Source organism: Rhineura floridana, chromosome 10 (genome assembly GCF_030035675.1).
Source record: "Rhineura floridana isolate rRhiFlo1 chromosome 10, rRhiFlo1.hap2, whole genome shotgun sequence".
NCBI classification, from domain to species: domain Eukaryota; kingdom Metazoa; phylum Chordata; class Lepidosauria; order Squamata; family Rhineuridae; genus Rhineura; species Rhineura floridana.
The window spans coordinates 30,849,929-30,870,435 of NC_084489.1; the positions used below are offsets into that span (position 1 = coordinate 30,849,929).

The following is a 20,507-nucleotide window of genomic DNA, read 5'->3' on the forward strand; positions in this document are numbered from 1 at the left end:
ACATAGGACCCACCCTATTCTCTTGACTGAAATTTGTTTTAAACAGATTTTAATGTATTTTTAAATTGCTGTAACCCACTCTGGGACCTTATGGTGAAGGGCAGATAAGAAACTAATAATAATAATAATAATAAAATATCACACATTTTATAAAATGAACATGGGAATAAGCCATGTGCATTTCAGACATCATATTGCAAACACATTTGTAAAATCCCTGATCTCATTCCTGATAGCTGCATTTTGTCTGTTATATACACATAACTTGTTGTGCTGTGTTTTAAGAGCAAGAAAGTGTTTGCTCTGTAGGTTAAATATGTCTTGGAGAAAAGCAGACTAGTCCTACTATTACCAATGTTCAAAATGAGCCTCACCAAATTTGAAATGGTAGGTTGTGCATGCATGAATGGGTGTGTACATGCACACAGTCACTCAGAGACCCTTGGAAGGGAGCAGAACTCCCTCATAAAGAAGGAAGAACAAATCTACATATTCACCTTGCCAATTTTTTTCCTTCATTGTGGGGAGAAGATGAAAACCAAGCGGCGCTGAAGTCTCTCCAAAAAGAATGGCATCCTCCATAACCACTCCCAGTGGGTCCTCCACAGCTGCAGGACTGGCTACAGCAGTGGACTGGTCAAGAACAGTGGTAGAAGCGTCACTCAGAATTGGGCTGACCAGTTGCCTGGGCTGCCACACCTGCTTGCATGCAGCCATAAGTGGCTGTTGGCTGTGTGCTGCACCTTCAGCTCCCTGAATAACTCCCTGAGGAGACCCTACCTCAGTTGCAGCCAAGGGTGAAAAGGCCAAGCATGGCTCATGGCCCAGTATGGAAGCCCCCAAGGACAAATCCCCCAACCGGGCCAGCTCCACTGCTGAGGAGAATAGGCAGGCTCACCTGGCAAGGCCACTGAAGGAAGGCTCTGCTGGAGAACACTGGTCCGTAGTTGACAGAGCACTTGCCTCACCCTTCACTGAAGCCAAAGTAACCCTGCAGAGTCCAGCTTCCAGTGCATTCAACTGAGCTAAAATTAAGGCCAAAGCACCTTGGTTAGAGCCCCGATTAACATATTTTTTACTTGCCTTGGCTTGCCTAACTGGCAGTCTAGCAGGAGGCCCATGCAGAAGCCCTGATGTAACCCCAGCTTGTGCATTACACTGTTCAAGTGCCTTCAAGTGGGTTAGGATCGGAGCCCATGGAAGCTCTTCATTCTCATCAGATGATACAGCAACTGTGCCAGCTGTGGCTGCAGACCTAAACCAAAATGGCAGCCGGGACTTCAGTCCCAGGCTGCAAACATGCCCTGCTGTCCCAGGCTTTGCCGGGAGCGTGGAGCAGGAATTCTTCCTCACCCTTTTGTCCTTTTCCTTTTCCCCCCCCTTAGTCATCTTCATAAATTTGGTGTTGGGGTCTTGGGTGAATTTTCCCCTCAAGAGCCTAGATCAACTTTTATGCTACGTGTGTATAAATGGGGTTTGAGAAAGAAAATCAACCTACCTGGGGATCTGGGGAGAGACAGGTAAATTGGATGCTCTCTCTACTTCTCCTAACTAGTATTTGCCGTGGATCCCTGAAAAGCATTTCCATCCAGAGGTAGACAGATTGCAATAGGAATATGGTGGCAACCTACCTGAACACCTCAGGTAGGACTGGCTTACCCATACTTGCAGTCATTGAAGGGAACAAGTGAAAGCCACCCTTCCGATACACAACCAAGATAAAGTTTGAGATGGACTTGTTAGATCCAAACCCAACACGCAAGCTGTCCTGTTACCCCAGCTTACTTATTACACCCCGGGAGAGTGCGGAGCTGAGTAATAAATGAACCCACTATCAGAGATCAAACAACACAAAACAAAGCCTTTGCAAAGGGGACCCAATACTTACAAGCCAAAGCAGGTGAGCATGGGAACCGCGTTTATTGATAGATGGGGGTTTATATAGGCTTACCCCGAAGTTTACAGTATCATGTTCACGTCATAAAACATAAAGAAACAATTGCTAACTGCCATAGCTTTAGGACATATGTGAGAAACAAAAGGGGTACAGGAGAAGAACAAAGTGGAAACATTGCACTGTCAACTTGTCTACATATTTCACATGTCCTTGAGATAAGCACTATGCAGGAACGGACAAAGGCGTATGGGAAGAGGAGGTTCAGTTGCAACCGGGCGCCCTCTAACTCAAACACAGACATGGTATCATTATGTCTTGCATATCAAAAGGGAGGGATACAACTCGAGAGCTATGAGGGACAATAAAGCAGTCTTTAAACACAGACATTTCTGTGTGAAACATTTTGACAGCAATAAGCAAAGCCATAAGCATATATACGATATGAAATGCATAGTAGGGGAGTCTCCAGCGTAATCCGGCTTTTATTATATGAGCCACTGGAACGTCGGTAAGGGTCAGGTCACAAGGAAATAAATCTACGTTTTATACCGAAAGTCAGATAAATGCCACTTTGGTTCTATTTCTCATGAAGCCTAAGCTGGTTTAGGTAAGACCAGTGAATTATAGTTTTATTAACACTGGGGTTTCAATTTAAACACAACAATCCCCCCTTTCAGCCCTGAGAGACTAGCTAGTCTCTCAGGTAGCTGTATCACCTTGCTTGGGTTGCCAAATCGGCCTTAAAGCCATTTCCATGTAAGTTGGTTGCGGTTTTCGGAAAATGACAGTGTGAGCTTGTTTATACAGACTGAGGCCAATTGCATCAAATTTGGAATAGCAGATTGAGGCTTTCGGGAAAATGAAGAAATCAGCCTATGCAGGCAGGCGGAAGCAAGCTGGATTAAATTTGGGATGCATTGTATACAGCAACAAACAGCTATTAATAATACTATAACTATTACAACATAAAACACAATCTTGCGTCAGTCTGCTCAACTTCCTTTTCAGTACATCGACCAAGGAACTGTCAAGTATGACTGGGCCTTTTGATACTACTAGAATGGCCCGTTTGCTTGGTTTTGGTCCCTAAAACTAAACTCAGAGACCTATAGAGATTAACTGAATAACATTAGAAATACATTGCAAGTAACAACATCCAGTAATAATAATAATAAAAAAAAACTTATTACTATAATCACATAAAACAATATCTTCTGCCAGCTAGACCAAAATTCACAGAGCCACCAAGGGCCAGCAGGCATTTGGCGACCCGTTAAGCCTCATAGGAAAAGAACAAGTCAGTGACCTGAGGAAAATGAAATGCAACAAATGCTACCATCTCAACAGTAATATTACCTTACCCACTGTTTTATGTCCCATTCTTCAAAGTCCAATTGCCATTTTCAAGTGGGTATATCACATGTATTGGTCATACAGACCTCACCTCTTACTAAACCGCTTATCACCCAGCCCTCCTCTGCCTCCTTTAAGCTGTAGCAGGAAGCAAAGGAGACTGTACTCCTTAAGTGACAAAGGGAACTCCCACTTATCCATGTGGTGAAGTGTGTGTTCCTTGTTTTGGTTGTCCCTGTCTTCTGTAAAATCCAGGCCAGTGGGGGGGTCTCAATATAAGAAGACCCCCTATGTCTGTATATATTTTCTGATATGTGTGTTTCTAGTCAAGAAAAAAGGAAAACTAATGCTATTTCTAACGAGCAATGGGATTCCCTGTGGATGGGGGTGTATCCGCCAAGGATTAAGATAACATTTATGCGACAGCGTTTAACTCTGCCCTTGTTTTTCTATGCACAAAACCTCTGGAACGCATTACCAGCCGTGGGGGTATGTGTGAGTTGGAGTGGAAGTTATAGCTCTTGGCTTTTGCACCTCCTAGATTCCACTTGAACCAAAACGGGGTTAGCCAAGCCGTACCACTCCCTCCTTTTATGTGAAAGGCAGATGTACACAGATGACCTTTCACATAGGCTCCAATACTGACTTCCAGGGTGTGACTGTGCCATACGAGATGAATACACATTACAAGGGTTAATTAGACAAAGATCAGAATTCAAATCACCACAATGGGGTGCATTATAAGTGTTAAACCTTCTTTGGCATCCTTATCCCAGCCAAACAGGGAATTCCAAATACATCCATGTTACTATATCTGTGAGTGCTTATCTATAATGTAAATGACTGTATGGCAATCATGTGCTATCTAGAGTGTACTTGCTTCTCCATTTGTTTAACTGCTTCTAATTGTTTCTGTACATAGGATGAGAAAGTAGTGTCTGAAGATTAGCTAGGTCATAACCTAATGTGATGGGTTTGAGGTGTTGAAACAAATCTGGATTAACTAATATTCTCTGGATGATCCATACATGGACTTTAAATGGAAAGTCACATCCTACCTTAATACCACAAAGGCATCTATTGAAATGTTAGCATAGGTTGTATATAGTACTTATCAATAACATCATAATCACAAAATATTCTAAGGCTCATACACCCATGTCCAGAATATACAATAGTTGAACTTAATTCATTTCTTAGCATGAAAAAGCCATAAGATACATTAATCATTTTGAGAGAAAAGCAATCTTGATGGAATTCCAAACTATCATCTTCCTAGATTCTTAAGTGTTGACATCCATTCACATTAATTGTTACCTATTCCTAGCCATTGTAATGACAGAGTGAGAAAATAAACAAATGGGTCAAAACTTCACATTGATGAACCTTACATCTGAAGTAGCCAAATTCAGTAAAACCCCTATTACAGAATCACTCAGAAGGATTTGAAAAGTAAAAACATCTAAAGAACAAAACAGCCATAACATATAAATTATGAAGGGAAAACAATAACAACAACACATTCTTAAAGGACAATGCATAAACAGTTACATTCAATATTATAATGGAAATATTACAAAGAAAGCAAGTAAATAAAACAAATAAACACACTGTGGGATGGCTTGCACAAAGTTCATCCTGTTCCTGTTCATGTTCAGTTACAGCTTCCACTGAACATGTGTGTCTTTTGCTGATGTTAGGCAGAGAAACTGAAATAATGAAAGAATCTTCATTTCCCCCCCCCTTTTTCCCCCGAGTGACTGTATGAAAAGATTGCAAACTTGCACAAGGTGCCCGTTTCAGGTTGCTGGCCAATATAGGCCCGAAAATAGTTCTGTGGTTAGGTAGAATGAAGCAGGCCTCTATGCTGTTATTGCAGCAATACAGGAAAATAGCATGCCAGTTGCATATCGTGTTATGGTCCTGGAGCACTTCAAAGATCGAGTCCAAAATGTCTCAAAATAAAAAATCTTCTATGATACACACGCAAAAGGAAAATGTTCCTTGGGGAGAAAACACTTCAGTACAGGAAGGAAAATATAAAAATAAAACATCCATGGCCACAGATGAGACTTCTGATTAAAGTGGACAAAACCAAAATATTGTCTTTGCAACAGACAGACAAAACACACAACAGTACAACATATTCTAAACTCCTGAGTTTCCCCATCCTCTGGCTATGTAGAGCCTTGCTCATGAAAAGCAGCCACGGAAAGCAGAGAAAAAGGATTTATACCTCTTGCTATGAATACAAAACAAAGAGATGTTAGTGGCACAAATAGATTAAGTTCTGTTCCAAATCAGCAGGGTGTTCCAATGGTGCTCATCCTGTATGCAGAGCAGTTGCTCTAAGTGCCCGTCAAGGAATAAATGCACTAACATGCGTTATAATTGCGAACATCATTTTAAAAGAAAAAAGTTCATTAGTAATAGTGTGATTTATATGCACAAGGTATGACAATGCATTTTCCTGTTGAAAGTCCTGGTCCATCTTCAGTCAAAGAGCAACTGGGGATGAGTTTCTGTTTTGGAAGCAAAGTAATATTGATTCCCAATGTGAATTCTAATATGAGGTAGACAATTACTGTGGCTGGAAGCTCTGCATTTTGGTCCCCTTTTGCTAATGAATTTACCTAGTCACAAGAGGGCATCTCATTAGGTTTAAACAGCAAGGTGGCCTCAGTTTTGCCTATCTAGGAAATGGGCAAATTATACATTTCACAGACAAATTTAAAACAATTACCTGGGATCGAGTACCTCAAGAAGAGGTTTTATTTTCCTTATGGAAGAAAGACCCTTCAGGAAGTTTTGTTGTTGACTTCCAAATATATATATATATTTTACTCAAGTTCAAAAGTTTCAACAGGTATAGGTTCTAATCCACAATCTACCAACAATGATGAATTCTACCCACAAGGCACTACATACAAATTTAGTTGGCACTTACAATTGCCTCCCTTTATATACAGGTAAATGGGTAGAGTAGTTTCAAAAGTAATTTTGTTATTTTTGCCCCTTTGGCCACTGACAGAAAAACTAACTGTGCCAGGCTTTTATCTACAAGCAACAGCCAAAGGTTCAGGTCTAATCTAAACAAAAGGAACTCTAGTATCTTAACAAAGGGGGGGGAAACCAATCTCTTTCCCTTTTCTGTGATTCTGGCTCAACATGCAGTAACAAAACAAACAAACAAACAAAAAAAAGAACCACATCAAAAGAAACGTAACATTTACAAGATAAGAAATAACTGACAAATAATGAAAAGCAAAACTTATTCTAGACAAAAATATCCCCCCCTCTGTGAACATCTGCTATTGGGATTAATGTCAAACGGCAAGGGCTGAAATAAGAAATTATATTTAATAAGTTACAATCACATAACAGACAGCACAATAATTAGGAAAACACAGCCAATCCGTCTTTATATAAAACATAGTAAACCATAGGGATCACGTTAGACTTAAAGCATAAAACTGCTGCAGAGAAAACTATCATCCCACTGTTTAAGCAGACTGGAGAAAACAATTTTAAGAAGCTTGAAAAGGAAGGGAGCTCCAAAGAAATAAAACGTTCCTCAATGGCAAGGACTGAGATAAGGAAGATATAAAACATTACATCAGGAAGGAAGATGCACACAAGTAATCTGTAGCAAGCAAGACAGACAAACACACACACACACACACACACACACACAAAAACCCTTAATAATCTAAATTCATATCAAATAAGGAGGTAGGGAAGAAGGAGTTAACCCAGTACAGGAACAGAAGAGAAAGAAACCCAGACATTCTAAAAGGAATCGCTTAGTTCAAATCCTATACTTTCTATAAAAAAAAAATGCTAAGAACTACTAAGAGAACAGGTGGGCAGCGCAGCTGATCCAAGCAGTTAAAAGAGGAAAAGGTAAAATCAGCATGATTTATGAACAACAGTAATGGAAGGAAAGTTCCCTTGAAAGCAAACCCACAGAAAAACTTTCATACATACACTCAAAAAAAAAGGCTATCCGCATACAACCTCTCACTTGGGTACCCAACTCATACACATTTCTTTTATGCAAATCCTTCCTATTACCATTCTTACGTTCTTACTTCCCGGGAAAACACAAGCCTTACACACCTAGGAGTCTGACCCGTCCCTGGGCGTCCAGGTACGGCTGGTCTCGCACAATCAATGGCGTTTCCTTAGTCAATAACCGTTTCTCTTTTTCTCTTTTCCTCCTTTTCGCAAGCGCGTGACCGTTCCCCCCTGAGGGCCCCTCTCCTGGATCCTTCTCTTCCGTCTCAGCACTTGAATCGGAAGAGACTTGTTTCCGCGCCGGCCGAGGAGCCCCGCCTTCAGGGCTGGAAGGCGGCGCTGGCGCGGAAAGCATAATAGAACGACTTAAAATCATTCTTCTATCTGAGTCATCCTTAGAAAAATAACTTGGAGGGGGGGCCTCACCGGTCAAAGATCTGTCTTTCAGCATTGTAAAAACCCTGCAATCTCTGCACTCCCATCTGCCATAGGAGCCAGAAATGCAATTAATCTGAATGTTTTACCTCAATCCGCTCCCCTACTCCTCTTAAAGGAACGGGTTTAAAGGAGCCGCTCTTTGGCTACCGTTCACCTGGTGCCAATACTGCAGTTACCCGCGGTCTCGCTACCGCACAGAGCTCAATCGTCTTTCTCTTTTTCAGGCCTCTCTTACGCACAGGCAAGTCCTCCTCTTGCCACAGCATACACATTATTCCCAAAGGGCTGTCCTTTACCGGCACACTCCCTTTATTTCCCATGACGTCTGATAGCGGGTTTTCCTCAACTGTGCTTTATCCCCAAAATGTCAAAGCCGCCCACTTGTGTTGATAACCGAGGAAATCCTCGTGGCGCCTGTTATCAATTCAAGGGGTGCAATGGCAAAAAGGGGGTCCGCACAAGGGATCCCGGACGAGCCCCCAATTGTTAGATCCAAACCCAACACGCAAGCTGTCCTGTTACCCCAGCTTACTTATTACACCCCAGGAGAGTGCGGAGCTGAGTAATAAATGAACCCACTATCAGAGATCAAACAACACAAAACAAAGCCTTTGCAAAGGGGACCCAATACTTACAAGCCAAAGCAGGTGAGCATGGGAACCGCGTTTATTGATAGATGGGGGTTTATATAGGCTTACCCCGAAGTTTACAGTATCATGTTCACGTCATAAAACATAAAGAAACAATTGCTAACTGCCATAGCTTTAGGACATATGTGAGAAACAAAAGGGGTACAGGAGAAGAACAAAGTGGAAACATTGCACTGTCAACTTGTCTACATATTTCACATGTCCTTGAGATAAGCACTATGCAGGAACGGACAAAGGCGTATGGGAAGAGGAGGTTCAGTTGCAACCGGGCGCCCTCTAACTCAAACACAGACATGGTATCATTATGTCTTGCATATCAAAAGGGAGGGATACAACTCGAGAGCTATGAGGGACAATAAAGCAGTCTTTAAACACAGACATTTCTGTGTGAAACATTTTGACAGCAATAAGCAAAGCCATAAGCATATATACGATATGAAATGCATAGTAGGGGAGTCTCCAGCGTAATCCGGCTTTTATTATATGAGCCACTGGAACGTCGGTAAGGGTCAGGTCACAAGGAAATAAATCTACGTTTTATACCGAAAGTCAGATAAATGCCACTTTGGTTCTATTTCTCATGAAGCCTAAGCTGGTTTAGGTAAGACCAGTGAATTATAGTTTTATTAACACTGGGGTTTCAATTTAAACACAACAGACTCAAAAGATTAATATTCTATTATGATTAAGCAGTCAGATATTATACTGAGTTCAGTATCTTGTACCTTTCACAATCTTCCATTAGTTTTCTTGGTCAACAAGATTATTTTCCCACATGTAACAACTCTGTTTTGCTTCATCAGATAATAGCTGCCTTGTGAAAAGAGTGTAGCTCAGTGGTAGAGCATTGGTTTGCAGGCCGACGGTTCCATGTTAGTCCCTGGCATCTCCAGGTAGAGTTGGAAGACCTTGGTCTGAAATTCTTGACAGCCACAGTCGGTGCAGACAATACTAGATGAACCAATGGCCTCAGTATAAGGCAGCTTCCTGTATTCTTGATTGCATGCCTTAACATATGCAGACTCTTAAGAATTTAACAAGGCATTGCATACAGCAGAAATGACAGTGCTGTGCATGTAGCATAACATGTTGAGCGTTAACAAATCAGAGTTTTAAAGAATAAAAGAGATAACATCATTGTCAAAAGAAATTGGGAGTTAAACATGCAAAGCAGTTCAGGCTTAGAATCATGACTCAGTTTTTCCTCTCTTAGGGCTCGTCCAAACTGACCCGGATAATCCATGTTTTCCATATTCGCTTTGTCATCTGACAGTCCCCACATTGCCTCTTTCTTTGCTCTTTCCGATGTAAAAAATACGCTTTTTTGCGCCCGCACTTGCAGCGGGAAGATCCGTACATTCTTTTCACTTTTTCCAAGCTCTGCCTGTAACACCACCCCATCAGCCAATTAGTCTGCAAAATATGATGTATGCTCCTCTCCCTCTTTGCATTGAAGCGCAATAACGCGCATGCGCTTGAACGTAAGAGCACAGAAGTTTTAATTCCCTGATGGTTTGGTAGTAGTGGCTCTAATGGAGTTCCTTGCCCCTCGCCACTCTGGAGCAGGGCCGGCCAGGGGGGTGTCTCCAGGTGCCCCTGACCGTCCAGGGGGATTGTGGGCAGTGCAAGGGATCAGCGCTTGTAATTGCCGGGCGAATCCCCCGTAACCCCTGGGCTCATTCACTGCAGGGCATTGTGCGGCTCGGCGGCAGGAACAGCCCCCCTGGCGGGTGGCCGCTCTGGGCTCGGGCAGGGAATGCAGGCAAACAGCCCTGCGCGCTGCTGTGTCAATCTGCGCTGAAGCGCCCAGCACAGGCTTTGCAGTGTTCCCTCTGATAAAAGAAACATGCAAACCACTTATATGCCAATAATGCCTGTATTTTTGTTTGCTCTATCTGCGATATTTCGCAAAACTGACTGTATGCTTTTCTGCCTTTATGCATATTAAAATTTCTGGAGATACAGATGGCTGGCAATTCCACTTATTTCTCCAGAAAAGCAACAACGTGTCATGTCTAGGAAGGCAGAGCACCAGTCTGTATGGTTCCGGGTGGCCGAGACGCTCTAGCAAACCACTTGTATGCTTATGCCAATAATTCCTGTGTTATTTTTTTGCTTGTTTTGCGATATTTCGCAAAACCAACTGTATGCTTTTCTGCCTTTATGCATATTCAAGTTTCTGGAGATACAGACAGCTGGCAATTCCACTTATTTCTTCAGAAAAGCAAGTAACGATGTGTCATGTCTAGGAAGGTAGAGCACCAGTCTCTATGCTCTAGCAAACCACTTGTATGCTTATGCCAATAATTCCTGTGTTATTTCTTGCTTGTTTTGCGATATTTTGCAAAACCAACTGTATGCTTTTTTACCTTTATGCATATTAACGTTTCTGGAGATACACACGGCTGGCAATTCCACTTATTTCTCCAGAAACGCAGGTAATGAGTAGTTTATTGTTTTTAAACACAGTGAGAGAGAGAGAGCAAGCAGGTCTTCGCAGGAGTGGCGGGGAGGGGGGAGGCGCAGATAATGGGAGGAGATAAGCAGCGTACAGTGTGTGCGCGTGGGGGAAATCTCCTCTCTGCTTGAGTATATATCCAGTACTATGTCGGTAGATGGAAAGGAAAACGGAAAATGAATGAGGAAGAGAAAAGTTAGTTAATGCGAAAGAAAGACAACAGGAACGTGGGCTGCAATCCTAGACATGTCTACTCAGAAGTAAGCTCCGTTGGGCATTATGTGTCTGGGATTGCAGCCTTACCTGGGAGTAAATCCCACTGAACCCAACAGAGTTTACTTCCAAGTAGGCATGTCTTGGATTGCAGCCGTAGTCAAGGGGAACGAAAGAGGGAAAGTGATCAAAACAAACACAGACGAAAAACAAGCAAACCTCATTTAAAGCGCACACACAGGGAGAGGAGGGAGGAAGAGCAGCCCTTGAATAGCCCCCAAAGCCTCCCTTTGCTCGCCCAGCTTTGGACACGTAAGGATGCAGCCCCCTGATTTGCTTTGTTCTTCCTTACCGCTCTTCTGATTCTCCCCCCAATCAACCCTCCCTTTCCCGATTTTGATTTGATCGCTTCCGTTCACCCCATTGCTCTGATTGGTTCAGTTTTCCCGGGCTTTTCCTGGTCATTTTCGAACATGTGCAAAAGTGGAAATACATGATTGGCTGTGAATGAGAGAAGGGGTATGGGGAAACGCCCAAGCACCTCCCACGGAATGCCTTCTGCTCTAAAGTCCGCGGTATTGCATCCGAGCGCCTGAAGGTACAGCAGATGATTCCTGGTTTAAAAAAGCAAATTGCATTTTTTGCGGTAATGCCAAAGCGGATTTAACTGCGAGAAAGTCTGCTTTAACAGGTGAGGTCGTATGGACCATGGAAAATTAATGAACACACAAAGCAATCATATCACAGATTATACAGTCGTCTGGATGAGCCCTTAGTCTCCTGTTTGAGGTTTTAAGAGCTACGAGCTGTCTATGTGATGTGGCAGAAAGCCTGGTTCTTACTTTCGAAAGAAGGTGCTGCTTGGCTTCTTCCAATTCTAGATTATTAAATTCATGTGAAAACTTGAGTGAGTGAGTCAAAAAATATGAGAGTGTGGTTGAATATGCCAGCCCTTGGGTAAACAGAAGGATATAGTTGATAGCTTGTGTGCACTAGCCTGGAAAACTGAAGATCTTACTAACTGAAGGCAAACTTTCATGATACTGCACTTTCACCTCTTCTGCCAAGACTATGATGTATAGAATTCTGTGTGTATACATGCGTGTCATCCTGTTAGAGTGAGAGTTCTGTGTGTTTATTCATTTTTATGAGGCTACCTTATTTACTACACCAATATTGGTATGTAGGAACAGAGAATTTATCATATAGTTCACAGGACTTCCACTGGGAACTCTGGATCACACATTGGCTCCTGGCACCAATGGATCTGCTGCTTGGAGAAGAGAACTGCAAGCAACTCCCACTGGATATTTGCTTCTGCCAATCCTGTATGAGGCAGAGGTCACAGATAGTTAGAGCTGGGTCTAAGTTAGCAGCTTCGGCCAGCAGGAGAATTATCCAGAATATGGCTTCTCCACTGAGTCTGTTACACCAGTACCAGGCTAAGTTCAAGGTGCTGGTTTTGATGTATAAATCCATATACGGCTTGGGACCAAGATACCTGGTCTTACCCCTTATATACCCAGTTGATCACTGTGCTCTGCAGGTGAGGGCCTCCTGCAAATACCATCTCATTAGGTGATCCATTCTGCACAACATACGAAACAGACGTTTAGTGTAGTGGCACCTACCCTTTGGAATTCCCTCCCCTTAAATATTAGACAGGCACCATCTCTTATCTTTTTGGTGCCTATTGAAGACTTTCTTCTTTCAACAATCCTTTTAAGTAGAAACCTTATCCCAGTCTGCACCTGTGTTGGAAATGTTTTTAGATTAAAGATGGTTTAAAGATTTATTTTTAAAGAAGTTTTGTTTTAAAGATGTTTTGATTAAAAGATGTTTTAATGCTGTTTTTAGTTGTTTCACCTTGGGCTTCTTCTGGAAGGAAGGGCTAAATATAAAATTAATTAATAATAGTTGTTAACAGACAGAAATGGAGGAGTTTTATAGTAGACATAGGAGCCTCATCTCTTTCTGAGCTCAGAAGGCCCAGATCTGAAGTATGCATTAATAGGGATGACAGAGGGGAGGTCTCAGGCTATGAAAAGGGGAACTTCATATCTGAAGCTGAGTGAATCAGTTCACTCTGTTCCTGTGGTGTTAGGGGTGATATTGCCTTTATGGCATATAAACAATATATGATTAATTGATTGATTGATTAATAATTGAAGAGTAAATTGATTCCATTGAGAAATATAGAAGCAGAGTCATGTGTTTCATAACTGACTACACATGGCTATTTAAAGCCCTCCCACAATAACATAAGCCTTTCCCCCACCCCGTCTCTAAAGCTACACCACTGCAGTGTACCTGTTATTGAGAACACTAGGAGGCAGAAAAGATCTGCATGTCCTACTTTTTAGGAGAAGCCATAACGCATTTTTGTGATGAGATTGCTTTTGTCCCCAAAACTCTTGGAGCTTATCTTCTGATTCAGGACCTGAGAGAACCAGAAGACATAAGATGATGAATGAAATAGAAATTAGAAACAGGAGAGCTAAGTTGTTTTCCTGTAGATCTCCAAACATGCATGGAACAGCTTTGCTCATGAGTATCTCATTTTTTCTAGCCAGAAAGACTATACTGGTGAAGGCTTCCTATGTCAAAGAAATTTCCTACCTCCATCCCCGATTTTTTTTTTTATGAGCTAGGCTTTGGTGGCCAAGTTTTCTCACTGATGTTCTAGAAACTGGGGAAGGATGCTGAATGCTTTTAAACTAAAATCTTTTAGCACAAACATCATGTTTAATCATTGTTTATACGGCATCTGTTTCACAAGTGCACAAGTACAGGAGAGAACATTCGAGTTTCATCCAAACTAGGACTGCCAGAGCAATCCAACCCAACACTCACCATTGCTGTGGGCAACAGCTATGTGAAGTCTGGATTGCGCCATAAGAGGTGGCATTTAAGCAATGACAATAAATATGGGATATTCCTATAAGTGGAAGAAATAAAGTTGTTAAGAGCATATGCTGGAAGCTCTTCAGTATTTCTCTCATCCACAGGGATTTTTCTTATTTTTTATTTTAAAAACGTTTGACATTAAAAGAAACGTGTCTTGCTTTTATCCTCCTTTCCCTGCAACATATGAGGAGTGGACTGGATTAAAAGAGGTGGAGAAAGATATATGGGCTCCTTTACAACATGGATTTGAGGAGAACTTCAAATCTGTGGGGTTTTTCTAAAAAAAATCTCCATTTGGCGAGTCATTCTTAATTCCTCTTTTTAGTTTGCAGACTATTGGATTTCACTCTTACTTTTTGTTTAAAAGGGTGGAAGGGGTGAGGAGGGTGAGAATAATAATTTTTGAAATATTAAGTGGTTTATAAATGTTTATGCATACATACATACAGAAGGAGGAAGTCCAAGCCACTCTGTTCTAAGTAATGTTCACCCTTCTTAAGGTCTTCTAAGCCTAACACCTTTTTTATTTATTTACAAGATTTATTAACAGAATAATTTCCCCTTACATAGTAATAATTGAATATAGTCAGTAAATAGAAGGAAGGGAAAAATTATAGATTTGTGTGCATTCTAAAGCAGAGAAGAAAAAACATTTTTAATAAAGATATATTATTTCCCTTTTTCATATTTACATATTATTTTCCTTTCCCTTTTATAATAATGTATATAAAGAATATGAATAGATATTAACTTACACCTTTCAAAGCTTTAGATAAGGATGTGGAACCTGTGGCCCTCCAGATATTGCTGGACTTCCATAAGCCCCTGTCAGAATGGGCAATTGTCAGGGATGAATTATAGTCCAATAGCATCTGGAGGGCCACAGGTTCTCCTTGAGTGATTAAGACAATATTATTCTGTTACCCCAATCTCCAAGCGTTGAGAGATCTCTACGAGTCCCTGCACTTGCCCAGGGTTTGGTTTCCTTGGAAAGAAGGTTAGCGGAGTCTATTGTGTCTTTATGAAATATGGTTATTTATTTACACACATTCCAGCCTGAGCTTAAGATGGAGGGGTTCAAAGCATCAGCAGTCCAATAGATCTTTTTTTTCCAATAGGTTTACAGGAGGTATCCTAAAGCCATATATATATACCAAGAGTCCACAAAGGTTTCTTTCTTCAACTCTCCCCTTGCTATTTGGAGCTTAGATGTTAATTTTTCCATGACTGCTATATGCCATACTTTCTGCGACCAATATTTTATTGAAGCACCTTTTAGGTCTTTCCAGTGCTTGGCAATTGTAAGACACACTGCCATAAGTAACAGAGTCTGTGGTGTCTTTATGAAATATGGTTATTTATTTACACACATTCCAACCTGAGCTTAAGATGGAGAGGTTCAAAGCATCAGCAGTCCAATAGATCTTGCTTTTCCGTCAGGCTTACTGGAGGCATCCTAAAGCCATGGTGCAGGGAGCCAGCCACTCTGCGTGTCTCCAGTTCCCAGCCTTCCACCCAACTAAAAACACAAACCTCTATTTTGGCCCCAGGAGGGGGGAAGCTCTCCTGAAGAGTTTCAATAACAATAGGATCTCCCTGACCCAGTTAATGAGCACTTGATAGACCCATTAGCTCACCTGTCCACTCTATTAGACACTCTATTAGACTAACAGAGCAGGTTTCTCAGCTGCAGTCCACCTCCAGGTGCAGGGTTCCAAATCAGAGGCTGGAAGGGAACTCATAGAAATCATCTATCTCAACCCCCAAGCCAATAACAATATTGAACTAGATGCGTCAAAGGTCTGATTCAGTATAAATTTTAAGCTTCAGAGACAGCGCCTCATGCACTAAATTGCCCCAATAAGTGCCTAAAGCTCATGGATACCAATGAGAGGGCTTATCCACAAACCCGGGTTTAGATTACATGCTAGGTGCAGGAGGTTGGGGTTAGCAGCTGGGAGCTCCTACCATGGTGTGTGACCCAGGCCAGTGTAGCAATGTGCCAAAGACCTTGTTTTGTTCATCATTTATACTAAATACCTAAAGAAAAAAAATATGCTGAATATGTTGTTGTTATGTGCCTCCAAGTCGACCACGACTTACGGCAACCCTATGAATCAGCGACCTCCAAGAGCATCTGTCATGAACCACCCTGTTCAGATCTTGTAAGTTCAGGTCTGTGGCTTCCTTTATGGAATCAATCCATCTCTTCTTTGGTCTTCCTCTTTTTCTACTCCCTTCTGTTTTCCTCAGCATTATTATCTTTTCTAATGAATCATGTCTTCTCATTATGTGTCCAAAGGATGATAACCTCGGTTTCATCATTTTAGCTTCTAGTGATAGTTCTGGTTTAATTTGTTCTAACACCCAATTATTTGTCTTCTTCGCAGTCCATGGTATGCGCAAAGCTCTCCTCCAACACCACATTTCAAATGAGTTGATTTTTTTCTTATCCGCTTTTTTCACTGTCCAACTTTCACATCCATACATAGAGATGGGGAATACCATGGTCTGAATGGTCCTGACTTTAGTGTTCAGTGATACATCTTTGCATTTGAGGACCTTTTCTAGTTCTTTCACAGATGCCCTCCCCAGTCCTCGCCTTCTTCTGATTTCTTGACTATTGTCTCCATTTTGGTTAATGACTGTGCCGAGGTATTGATAATCCTTGACAAGTTCAATGTCGTCATTGTCAACTTTAAAGTTACATAAATCTTCTGTTGTCATTACTTTAGTCTTTTTGACGTTCACCTGTAGTCCTCCTTTTGTGCTTTCCTCTTTAACTTTCATCAGCATTCATTTCAAATCATTACTGGTTTCTGCTAGTAGTATGGTATCGTCTGCATATCTTAAATTATTGATATTTTTCCCTCCAATTTTCACACCTCCTTCATCCTGGTCCAGTCCTGCTTTCCGTATGTTATGTTCTGCGTATAGATTCAATAAATAGGGTGATAAAATACACCCCTGTCTCACACCCTTTCCAATTGGGAACCAATCGGTTTCTCCATATTCTGTCCTTACAGTAGTCTCTTGTCCAGAGTATTGGTTGTGCATCAGGACAATCAGATGCTGTGGCACCCCCATTTCTTTTAAAGCATTCCATAGTTTTTCATGATCTACACAGTCAAAGGCTTTGCTGTAATCTATAAAGCACAGGGTGATTTTCTTCTGAAATTCCTCGGTCTGTTCCATTATCCAACGTATGTTTGCAATGTGATCTCTGGTGCCTCTTCCCTTTCTAAATCCAGCTTGGACGTCTGGCATTTCTCTCTCCATATATGGTAAGAGCCTTTGTTGTAGAATCTTGAGCATTACTTTATTTGCATGGGATATTAAGGCAATAGTTTGATAATCACTGCATTCCCTGGGATCCCCTTTCTTTGGAATTGGGATGTATATGGAATGCTTCCAGTCTGTGGGCCATTTTTTAGTTTTCCATATTTCTTGACCAATTTTTGTCAAAATTTGGACAGATTCAGTCTCAGTAGCTTGTAGCAACTCTGTTGGTATGCCATGTATTCCTGGTGACTTGTTTCTTCCAAGTATTTTAAGAGCAGCTTTCACCTCACATTCTAAAATTTCTGGTTCATGCCATCATGTTTCCACTGTGCCAAAAGTCATTGATAATTCCACAGAGGCTTATAATGCATAAGCATACACACACATGTTGCAGTTCAAATCATTATTAGGAAACTACTTTCATAAAATCAGTTGTTTTTTCTAAAACAGAATTTTAGGGTGTAGCTGTAGAGCAAGCTCACATTTGGGAGTTGAAGAATATCTTTCTGTTCTAGGACTTAAGGGACAATGAACAATTTATAGAGCAGCTGTGTGTGGGGTGGGGGTGTCACAGAAAACCAAACCAACTTCCATGCCATAACACCAGTATTTGACAGACTGTATAAGCTTTGGCCAAAATATTTGGCTCATAGGTTTGTATCAATTTCAGGAGAATTAAAGACAGCAATAATTTAAGCAGCTTCCTGCTGCCCCCTCGCCCTGCAATCATTAGATTTTGCCCATTCATCCTGAAAGTTGCTGAAAATTCTCCTTCCCTTTTTTAGGATTTCCTCTAGCTCTCCATTGGTGTAGGCACTCAGACATTCACACAAAGTATTTGCATAAGTTTCATAGATGGAGGGATATTCTCCTTTTGATCAACCACATCTGTAGAGATCAAGACACTGTTCCATCTCAAATGAAATTGGGACTGGAAGTGTGCAACAGCCCCACACATGCCTTGCTAATTCAATTAGCAATGCCAGCATGTCTGTGTTATCAACTACGACCCTGCTCTCCCCTACCCCCCTTCATGAAAGACACAGACTTGGGCTCAGGAAGAAAATAAAGACTGGTAGACTATCTAGCCACAGAAAATAAAAGAAAAAGATTGAGCTTGCTGCTGCTTTTACCTGGTGCTTGCAAAAGGAAGGAAAAGTATCTCAGCCTCAGAGAAGAGCAATAAGCAGCATGCAATTCTAACTGGTTGAAGAGACTGTTATAGTCCTGCCCTAATGCTATGGAATTTTCAGTGTATTTGTGAAGGACTCCTGATTGGCTAGAGTATATTCAAAGTGAGATAAAATCAAAATGAAGGTGCAGAATAGTCTGTCCTCCCCAAGCTACCCCCACTGTAATTTATTATATAAAAACTTTTTTTAACCGCTGGAGACAGGAGTGGAAACATAGGGATGATTGTGTTTGGCTGTGCTATCCAGAGATGATTGGCCAACACTGGAGAAGGACAGAAACAAGTCCAGAGTGAGGAAATGTCTAACTGTATAACATTATTCTAAACCGTCATGCATGGGGGTGTGGTGCAGGACAGTGGCAGGATGGCAGGCAGGTGAGGCGAGGAAGTGAGGGAAGCAAGGATGGCAGGTGGGGGACAATGGCAGGGATGAATAGGCAGCTGTGGGGGCAATGGGCAATGGCAGGCAACAGTGAGCGAGCAAGGAGTGAGCCATCAGGTGGCAGGTGGATAGGCTGTGGAGGGAGGGCGGATAGAGGGAGCAGGTGGCAGCAACAACACAGGAGGTAGGTAAACAGCGGAGGTGGGACAGCAGCAGCCTGGGCATGTGGGAGACTAGTAAGCCACTTTATGATGGGGGTGGTAAGTGCTTGGGGAGCCATTTGGGGAGTTGCTTGGGGTGTGTGGTAGTTGTGGGACTTGCCTCTGTGTGTATGTATGTTAGGGAGTTCCTGTGTATGTGTTAGGGAGTGCCTGATGTGTGTATGTATTTGGATGTGCCTGGTGTGTGCGCGTGTGTGTGCTTGGCAGTCTGGGAGGGTTGGGAGTCCCTGAGTGTGTGTGTTGCTCATTTGAGAGTCCTTGGGGCGGGTTGGGAGTCCATGTCTGTGTGTGTTTGGGAGCCCCTGGCTGGCAAGCAGAGTGAGGGGGGTTGGCGAGCGATGCGAACAGGGGGACAGAGCCCAGCCCAGTGTTTAATATGAATATGGGGAACTGAGAAGTGATTAGGCTATAGCTTTGGGGGAGAGGTTTGAGGTTTAGAGTGGCAGTGACCCACTTGCACTAAATGAGTTAACTCTTCTTCAAAAGGAAAGCAAACCCGAGTAAGCACTGTGTCCTTGCAGAGTCTCACTTCTTGAGGAAGTAGTGTGTGAGCTGGATTGTAATCAGCAAGATTCTTTTTCTCTTGCTAGAATTTTTTTCAAGAATTATATGAGTAGGTGCATGTACAATTATATTAAATGTTACTTCCTCCCGTTGCTGCATTTCACATTCCATTTGACATTTAGAACAAAGTTTCAGATCATGAAGCTTGCACTGTGAAAATTGAAATGCAGAGACAAATAGATGTTTAGCATCTAGTTTCATTCAAAGGAATAGCTATTACCATAAAAGACACCATATTTAGTATAGTAAATTTAAATCGTGACCTTTTATACAAAGGTCATATAGTGCTATGGTGTGAGTGATCTGTCAAATAAGAACATTTTTTACTTAGGAGAACAGTAATATCTAACTACTAACATTAATAATAAAAGGAATATGATTTTAATTGCAGATATAAGTGTTCCAAAGATTAGCTGTTCATTTAGGATGATCAAAACAGGCTGACCATTGTACTACAAAATAATGTTAATTGCACCAATTTTGTTTTTATTATTAAGAATGTAAGAAGAGCCCTGCTGGATCAGACCAGAGGCCCATCTTGTCCAGTATCCTGTTCCCCCAGTGGTCAACCAGATGCCTGTGGGAAGCAAACACACAAGACAGGAACACAACACCACTCTTCTCTGGTATTCAACTGGTATTCAGAGGCATATTGCCTCTGAAACTTAAGGTGATACATGGCCATGGTAACCAGCAGCCTCTGATAGCTTTATCCTCCATGAATTTTAAAGCCATTCAAGTTGTTGACCGTTAACTACATCTTGTGGCAGCAAATTCTGGAGTTTAACTACATGCTGTGAAGAGGTACCTATTTTTGTCTGTTCTGAATCTACCAACATTCAGCTTCACTGGATGACCCCAGGTTCTATTATTAGGTGAGAAAACTTTTCTCTCTCTGCTTTCTCCACACCATGCATAATTTTATTTGTCACT

At 41.8% G+C, this 20,507-nt stretch overlaps 1 protein-coding gene across 27 annotated transcripts in view; it reads left to right on the forward strand.

Moving 5' to 3' along the window:
• The window catches only part of THRB (thyroid hormone receptor beta), a 382,718-nt gene that overhangs the window by 261,088 nt on the left and 101,123 nt on the right, over positions 1 to 20,507 (forward strand). For 3 of the 27 annotated variants that reach the window (XM_061587718.1, XM_061587719.1, XM_061587732.1), the window contains one exon: positions 20,072 to 20,449. The exons of the other annotated variants lie outside the window; for them this stretch is intronic. The gene's annotated coding sequence lies outside the window, so the exon portion shown is untranslated. The remainder of the gene's footprint in view (positions 1 to 20,071; positions 20,450 to 20,507) is intronic. 27 annotated transcript variants of the gene reach the window in all.